The sequence below is a fragment of the Colius striatus genome, chromosome 1, assembly GCF_028858725.1.
Source record: "Colius striatus isolate bColStr4 chromosome 1, bColStr4.1.hap1, whole genome shotgun sequence".
Classification (NCBI taxonomy): Eukaryota; Metazoa; Chordata; class Aves; order Coliiformes; family Coliidae; genus Colius; species Colius striatus.
The window spans coordinates 4,236,501-4,245,883 of record NC_084759.1 but is presented as its reverse complement, the minus strand read 5'-3'; positions in this window follow the sequence as shown (position 1 = coordinate 4,245,883).

Genomic DNA, 9,383 nt, shown 5'->3' with positions numbered 1-9,383 from the left:
TTAACTGAAGACTGAACACAGGGTGATGCCTGAATGCAAAAAGGCAGTCACTATGGGGTCAGCAGGGAGAAGTTGAAGGGACGAAAGTTGAAGGGATAGGGCAGTTATCAAGTAAAATTGATCTAGCTTTTTTAGTGTTCTGAAACATTTGGTTTTCCATTACCTTTTATAGAGAAATACATGACTCCTAACCAATTAAAATTCTTGGGCTTCTTCCATGAAATTGAGTTTTCTGACTTGTAAAGAAGCTGGTGAATGTAGTTGTGATTATAGAAGAAAATGTGGTTGATCAGATATGCACGGCAGGACCCATGACTTCACCTTGCAAAGGGTTTTGTCTTAGCATGACCTTAAAAAACTCCCCATGTACTCAGTGGGGCATGTCATCCTTTAAACAATGCCAAAACAAGGGGCTGCTCTAAGTGGGAACTCGTTCATGGCAAAAACAACAAAGACAATAACAAAAAAAGCCCAGAAAAAATGTTTTCCATTGGTTTGTTTTCTAAAAACCAGATCATTTACCCATCACAATTGCCATTAGAGCTTGTGATGTATGGGAAGGAAGCGCTTTACCATGCTACAAAACCACAAATATGTAGCAGAGCTGGGATGGAGAAAGACTATAAATTTTTGGCCATGAAGCATTTTATATAATGAAGCCATGATTTAATGTTGAATGTACATGAGATATTGTCATCAGGACCACAAATAGGTTAAGACATTTCTTTACCATCATACCCTTACAGCTTCCTCCTCTTCTCTTTGGTACTGCTTATCCACCCCCTTCCCTGCTGCTTCTGCTCATACTGTTGCATCAGGGGAGCACTATAAACCACATCCCTCACATGACCCAGGTTAAAAATAAGCCTCCTTTATCCACAATGGTTTACTGAATAAGTTTTCAGCCAAATTATGTTATATAAGAATGAGCATATGGTATCAAATCACGTGTCTTTGTAGTCCTATATCCTGTCTCTGTCATGAGAAAGTAGGCAATAGCTCAGGAACTTCCTACTCAAGTACAAATAGCCTTCATTCCCCTTAGCAGTCCTTTAAGCACAGCTGTGGGAATGGTAAAACACAGTTTATAGGTGGAAACACGATCACATAGAAAAAGGAGGGCAAAAACATCAACCTCTGCATCATAACTTTAGCTATTTAGCAATGTTGAACATACCTAACTCAAACAGTAACATAAACTGTCTACTATTGCTAGTAGTTATTTTGGATTATTTTATTTGCAAGAATATTTTGCTTAGAAATGTCAGGAATTATGAAAATTAAAGTCAACTGCATGACTTTTCAGCTAGACGAGAGCCTAGACACTAAATCATACCTATTTTGCTGACACTCTAGCCAAAATTCCTTCAGTTACTTATGCAAACATTCTTCGCTCCTTGAAAAAATGTTAAAGACCTTTATTGATGGAGATTGTATAATTCTTTGAGGCAGTACACTCACTTTGATTTAAAATCTCCAACATTTTTCATCAACCTTGACTTTGAACATCTCTTGTTTCTTCATGTTAGAGCATAAGTTGCAGAAGAATAGAGATGGGAAGGACTAGCAATACAACTTTGAAGGTAACTTCTTCCCAAAGTCATGGGTCAAGGAAGAAGCGAGAGCAATGTGAATGTTATTAAATCTTCTGTGCTGCAAGCAGTCTTCTAAATATGTATAAACACATGCACAGGCTGGCTGCAACCTGAGCATATTATCATTCATTACCCACCCATTGGGGATCACTGAGATAGTCTCAGAGAAAAGAAGAACAAGAATTGTAATAAGACTTCATGACTACGATGCCAGGAGAACAGTATAAGCCTTACTGAAAGTGCAAATAACAATTAGTTCTTTGATCTCCAGGGGGTAAAACTGATGGAATGTCTGAGAAATGCTTCCTGAAGAGATGAAATCATTCAAAAACCTTGAGGAAATTTACGAAAATTAGACATTTATGTTGTTGGTTCCATTTTTAGAAGCTGAGAAGAAGAGGTTACATTCAGATCCTGGAATGAAGGTTTTATTAACTTAAGTCTGTAGCACTGCTTTCTTAAAGGGAACACCATTCAAGGTCAAAGTTTTGATTCCTTGATTGTGTCTGTGAATCTTTCTACATACTTCCTTTATAAAAGAATATACAAGAGGAAGAAAAAAGGTAAATAAGAAAATAATTTTTCACCTTTGAAAAGTGCAGCCTATGTTGTATTTCCTGTTATTGAAAAGTCAGTAAATACACAAAAAAAGTCCAGTCAAAGGTGATTTGTCATAAACGTGTAATACTTTCATCCAACTCAGGCAATTACTGTCTACTGAGAAAGGTAACTTGTAAATGCTGTTCTGAGAATTAATACCTGGCGTGTGTTTCCATTTCTGCCATTACATGAGGCTGTCTGTAAAAATTAGTACTGTTTTTCTTCAGCACAATAGGAAAGTGTTCCACATACTGCAAGGAGTAGTCCAGATGGAAAGAGGTCTTGCTGTCTTTCCCAAACAAGAGTTTAGAGCTTGATATCTTAAATTAATTTTCTAGTAAAAGGAAGAAATTTGTGCACTGGAAATTACTGCCATGGAAAATTAAAAAGGAACACACTTAGATAAATCATCAAAGTAAATAATAGAAATCACTGAAAAATACATTGTCAGGAATAAGTATGAATATAGATAAGCAGACTGTCACTTCAAAATCATGTAAAAAATGTTATCTTTTTTCTCTGCTGACTGATACTGAACACCAGAATAACAAGTCTCTCTTGCTTAGCTTGCCATGAATAATGCAACTAATACGTTTCCCAAGCATACAGAAATATGAATTTGTTCAATAAATACCATAAGTACCAGTGAGAGACAAATTAAGAGTTAAGCTGCTGAAATGTAAAGCAGCACAGGGACAGCACCTGTTACTAAACTAGCTAACATTTTCTTTCATAGCTCTTCATTATCACGTGTTTGAAACATTGCTGTTTTCACTTGCTTTTTCCTAAGCTTGGCATTTGCCTTAAGTGCTTATAGATGTAGATTTGAACAGATTGGTAGCAACAAGAGGATGATACAGTCTGCACTCAGTGTTTTCTTCCAGGCTAAGGCTTTTTTATTAGCAGGCATGAATTTTGAAATTTAACTTTATGAGCCTAACTTCAGTTTCATTTTGCCAGCACACTAACAAGCACTTTACATAGCATGTTTGGTTATTAGGTTTGAAAAATTAAAGCCATGATAAAGAAGGAGGGAGCCATGAGAGGAGAAAGGGCATGAGAACGAAGAATGATCTAAATCAATTCATTTACCTGAATAAAAGAAAAAAAAAATAGAAAGGTTATTTGTTTATCATATAAATGAAAGATGACTTATAAAAACTATTTTATTTACTTGATGCTTTCCTCCATTAAAAATCACAATAGGATAGCTGAGTTAATGTAGTTATCTCCTGCTGCAAATAGAAAGGAATTCTCTGTTATTCTAATCTTGCTGTGTTGGCCAGTGTTGACTCTTTAAATGCTGAGTTCAATTTGCCTGTTGTTTGGTAGAAACCAATACTTCTTAAGTACTTAGCCATGTGTTTCAAGATTCACCCTAGAATTTATTTCCTTACAGCTATGTTATAAAATCCTTTAAAAAAGTTTTGTCTGGAAGAAATGTTGACAGGTATTTAACTAGGTACTGTTTTTGAATGCCAATATAATTAGCTGGGCAAATCACACCAAGTATGCAGACTGTCACTCATTTTTGGCACTGCTCATACTATCAAGGCTTACTAATTTTTCACCTGTCTTTTCTGTCTTCTCAGCTGGAGACTAATACTGTAGACATTTTGACTGACACAGCTGGCAAGACTAATTGCCATGAGTTGGTATGAAGTTCATTCAGAAAAAAAAAAAGAAAGTCACATTGTTGTGGTAATTGCTGCTTTTGCTAATATTTCTTCTTACTATCAGTGTTTTAAACACTTGCTATTTTTGGTAGGAATTAGTTTGTAGGTTATTGGAATCCACTTGGGGTTTTTTTGCAGCTTATTCTCCTTATGAGTGACTCTGTTATGGCACTGGACTTCTGTACTTCTCCAGTTAACTAAATCTCCTTCCAGATTCAAAGAGTTCAAGCAGAAGAGATTTAATGATTTAAGTGTTAATTGTGAGTTATTCAACTTGTAGAAAATAAATCAACCAGAAAATAACAAATGTGGCATCATCTGAAACACAGCAGTGATCCCTACTACCTCCAGGGGAAAAAAGATACTAGCCACAATGTAAGAAAAGAGACTTGATGTCTCCTGAATTATTTTGATTTCCTAATCCAATAGTTCTATACTCTAAGTATGACTGCAACAAAGGAAAGAATGACAACAGTTTCACTCAGAATACTTGTTGTTATCATAAAAGTTGTGAGTTTTTCCACATTCTTCTTGTAGAAGGACAAAAAGTTTGGAAAGAACAATGCCAAAAGTGCCAAAAAGAACCCCAAAACAAACCACCAAATAATTGCCACATATCCAGACAATGGGCTCCACGAGAGGTGCAGGGAGGGTCATCTATGAAATAATGAAATAAATGACTGCATTTAAGCTTGTAAATTTCCCTTTCTAGTTTCCTCATCAGCCAGACTTCTGACTTTGTCTTGTTTGCTCTAGTTATCTACATTTACTGGGTAGGGTGCTAAAGGCATAAAATTCAGTTGTGGTTTCTCTCTGTGTGTTCTGTAAATGCTGCATATACAAGGCTTTGCTTACACAAGGTGACTACATTGTATATGTGAGCTACATCTAATCACCTTGCAAAGCCAAACAATTATATTTTCAGCTATTTTAGCAACCGTATTCCATTAATCCCTCTGGAAATGAAGTATGGACTACAAGAAGAGAATGTTAGCTTTCTTACAGAAAGTTAAGAATACGTAAAGAAATCTTTTTTGAAGTATGTAACCTCTATTAAATTCCTTTGATCAACTTAAAATTGAACAGAAAGGATCTCTATCATTAAATATTTCATGTAAAGGGGATTATTCCATCTTTTTGTCTTAAAGTCTTCTGTCTTAATTTTGTCTTAATCTCTTCTAGAGATTTCTATTCATTCTAGCCCTATTAAATTTTATGTGACTTTTTTCATGGCAGAATGAGCTGTATAGACAGTTAGCTGCTCATCATGAAAATTTTCCTCTGTTGAAGTGTCGCTCAGTAGGAGACCACTTCCCTGTATTCTATATGTGTCTTTAATTTCAGATTATTCCCCCCAAAAAACCCCACATTAGTAAGGTTCACCAAACACTTCCCACTCTTCTCCCTGCATGGTTGGTTACATTCGAGTTTGCACTATCAATCAGCTATATTGTCTTTTATCTATCACAGAAGTGAGGCACAAAACCACAGGATTAATGAATCCTGATTAACTTTGTCTTTGTGGATTTGGAAATGTCTAGTAATGGAGTTACTTTTTGCCTTTATGTATGGTGAAAGACAACTTGTCTTCTGCTGAGCATTTGTAGCTGCTAAGTTCTGAATAAAACTCAGAGAATGACCGTGTTACATTCATTGTGTTTTACAATGAAGTATCTTTGTGGTGTCCTCAGTAACTTCTTCCACACATTTGGATTTTTATATCTGGTTGGTTTTTTTCTGTAATAAAACACTGCAAGCTTTAAAACTTTTGACTGTAGGTGGTTTACATGCATTAGGCACAACTTTTAGCCAGTAAAGCGTCACTCGAATCAGCAACAGTGGTTATGAAATAAACTACTCATTTAATAACAAAGAGTGTTTGTGAGGAGGGGCAAAAGTGTGTGGGAACGTTAACTCCAAGAACGATTCATCTGAGCAGATCTAAGCTATTCCCATGTTGAAGCTGAGTCTCTTGATAGTTCACCTAGACAGCATCTATCCTCCCATGAAGACTTAACTATGTTTGCAACCCTCTGAATGTGCGATAGTTTGAGTGCTTAAAAAAATGGAAAAGGGACTGAATTAGAGTCTATTAGTGTTCAGAGTATATCTGCCTCCTTCATGTCCCAAGATGACTTTCCATTTAGAAAAAGACAAAAAAAGAGAAAGTGCTAAATATCATCTTACAATATATAGAGTCTTTTGGCTATAGAAAGTGTGACTCTAAGCTGCAAAAAGGTTAGGTAGAAGTAAGACTGTACAGTCTCAGTAACATATATATTCTATTAGGTAAGAGCTTGTGAAGATCAGAAAACTTGTTTTGATTTAACTGAATCAATTTGAAATTGAGCTAGCCCTGCAGTATGGACAGGATACATTTAGGTATGTTTTAACCCTTGCTTGAATTGCTTTAGCAAAGATAAGCAAAAGACTCAACTAAGCAAAACAGATGCAAAGGGTAATTAAATCAGTTGAAATGCATCCACATTAGGAGCTCACCCTGCCTAGCAAAGAGCACTTTAAAAACTGACTCCTGCTGCAAAAGTACCTCCATTACCCATAAAAATATAACAATAAAAAGGTAGAGCTGACATTGGCAAACCATTGCTGTTCAGCCTGTTGTTCTGTTATCCCTTTGCCTTTACTTTGTTCAGAGACTTGATAAACGGGCTTTGCTGCTGGATGGAACTGTTAGATCACCGGCTGTAGACTCTCAGCTCTGCAGCTGCATTACCATGGCTTAACAAATTATCCCCAACGGTGAGCCACAGGAAGAGTTGTGGGGCATGCTCCTAGCCCACCCTAAAAGTGATGTAATGTACTGAAGCTTAAACTTTATTGAAAGAGGTTTAAGCTAAGTCACGTTACCTTGCAACTGGGACAGATTAGGAGCATGTACATGGGCAGTTATCATCCAAAAATACATCTCATCTAAGGGACAGTAATCTATTAGGTTCCCATAACTCCTTCATGTGCCAAAGCTATAACTCTTTCCTCCTGTATAAGGCAAGCCATAAAATTTCAGCTAGTTGTTCTAGTACTGGGCCCCTGGAAGCACCATCTCATCTGTAGCACTGAGCTCAGTGTCACTACGTCCCACATTCTAACGAGCTAATTCAGAGTAACATGATGGAAAACAGACAGTGTCTGCAAGTTAGGGGGGAGATTCAGTCTGCGTTCTCAGGGAAGACCCTGCTGTAGTCACACTGTATGTCAGCTCCTCCTTCCTTCAGGCTGCTTTCTAGTAGCCTCTGAACAGATTGGCTGAACTGAAACAAGTTTGGCACACAGACAAAGAATGAATCTAATTTTATTTTATTTTTTAAAGATTCATGCAAATAAACAGCTATGTAATGGAGTGATGCCCTAAAAATCCTCCTACTGAGAGGAAAGCTGTGCTTTTAGGTCAACCCCGTATTAGAAACTAGAAAATCCACTTGTGAGAATATGTTAAAAATTATCTGATAGAGAAAGACTTAGCAGAATTTGCATCTTATTACTACTGAGTGAATATATTGAATTTTATCTCATGCTTGAGATAGCACAAAAATATGAGTGAGATTTTTGTAGCAGTCAGACCTTCACAACATCTGTTTCCCATTTAGATGGTTTAATAACTAACATGATGGCAAGTATCACATTGTGGCTTGAAAGTTGGGCAGAGAGGAACCTCATGAGGTTCAATAAGGGCACGTGCAGAGTCCTACACCTCAGGATGAACAACCCCATGCACCAGTACAGGCTGGGGATTGACCTACTGGAGAACAGCTCTGCAGAGAGATACCTACGAGTTCTGACTAACTATGAGCCAGCAACATATCCTCATGGCCAAGAAGGCCATTGACATCCTGGTATGCATCAAGAAGAGGTCAAGGAGGCCAGCAGGTCAAGGGAGGTTCTTCTCCACGTCTACTCTGCTCTGGTGAGGCCTCATCTGGAGTCCTGTGTCCAGTTCTGGGCTCCTCAGCTCAAGAGGGACAGGGAACTACTGGAGAGAGTCCAGCACAGGGCCAACAAGATTATCAGGGAGCATCTCTTTTATGAGGAAAGGCTGTAGGATCTGGGACTGTTCAGCCTAGAGAAGACTGAAGTGGGATCTCATTAACACAAGTATTTAAAAGGTGCATGCCAAGATAATGGGGCATCACTTTTTTCTATTGTCTCAAACGACAAGACAAGGGATAATGGACATAAGTTCAAACACAAAAGATTCCACTTAAGGAAAAAATACTTTATTGTAAGGGTAAGAGAGTCCTGGCCCAGACTGCCCAGGGAGAATGTAAAGTCTCCTTCTCAGGAGGTTTTCAAAATCCATCTGGATATGTTTCTGTGCCCCCTGATCTAGATGGACCTGCTTTGGCAGGGAGGTTGGATTAGATGATCTCTAGAGATTTCTTCCAACCCCTACCATTCTGTGATCCTGTGGTTTGCTGTCTCTCCCTCACCTGACTTAGATATCACAGTAGCATGAACAATATGGAGTGTGCAAGCAATAGTTTTATCATGTTATACAGGATAATCTAAAAAATTTGAAATGCCTACATCACTGGAATCAGAGAATTGATGCAGAAGACCAAACGGGATTTCAAATTTTCTGACAAATAAAAATCACATTAGTGGTGATGCTATCTAACCCAAGCCACAGCCCTGATGCATCAAAGCCATGTCTGATTGCTAAAATGGATGAGTTGTTCCTCAGTTAGATTATCCTGTTTTTCTCTCAGTTTGAAAGGCTCCGTTGCCAGAGTGTTACCCAGTGATGACATTATCATTCACCACAAATTCACCACAAATTCATAACATCGCTCAGTAAAACTAGTCTCCGTAATTACAGGATACTCCATAAAACATGAGTAGACATCACAGATTTTGGCTGGATTAGATCCTTAAAAAAATCTGTATATGTAATGTTCTTAGAGGAACTTTAATTTTTCCCTCGAGGAAGTACATAGATGTTTCATGGTGCTCCAACAGATTGATACATTGGAGTTCTGCATCTCATCTTTCATTTTGAATATTTGGAACATTCTTATTTGTGTTGTTTAACATTTTAACAAAGCCTTCCACCTGGAAAGAGCTAGAACTACAAATGTCATTACACGTGAATTCTAAGAAGGATATGATGACTCTTCGAAGTATGATGACCTTTCTAAAGAAGAGCTGAGGGTCTACTTGTTCTTTACATTTTTGTTTGCATTATTTTGAGATGCAGGATTAAAACATGACTGTTTTGAAGGGAAAAGTATGGCTTTGAGAAGAACTGATAGAAGAGTAAGGTCAGGTAGAAATTGCTGCTAGGATTTTTCAAATTCAAGCTATATTAAGTAGTTTATTCCTATTGCATGTTAACCTCAAGGAGCAATTGTGGAATACAACTGAAATGAATAGCATATAATTGGAAAAATATGTTTAGAAAACTATATGTATCTGAAAAATCAGAGGGTCCAATAATGACCTTCAGGCATCCTGTGTGAGCAAGTAGAAGACAAAACATACAAGTGCACATGTAGAT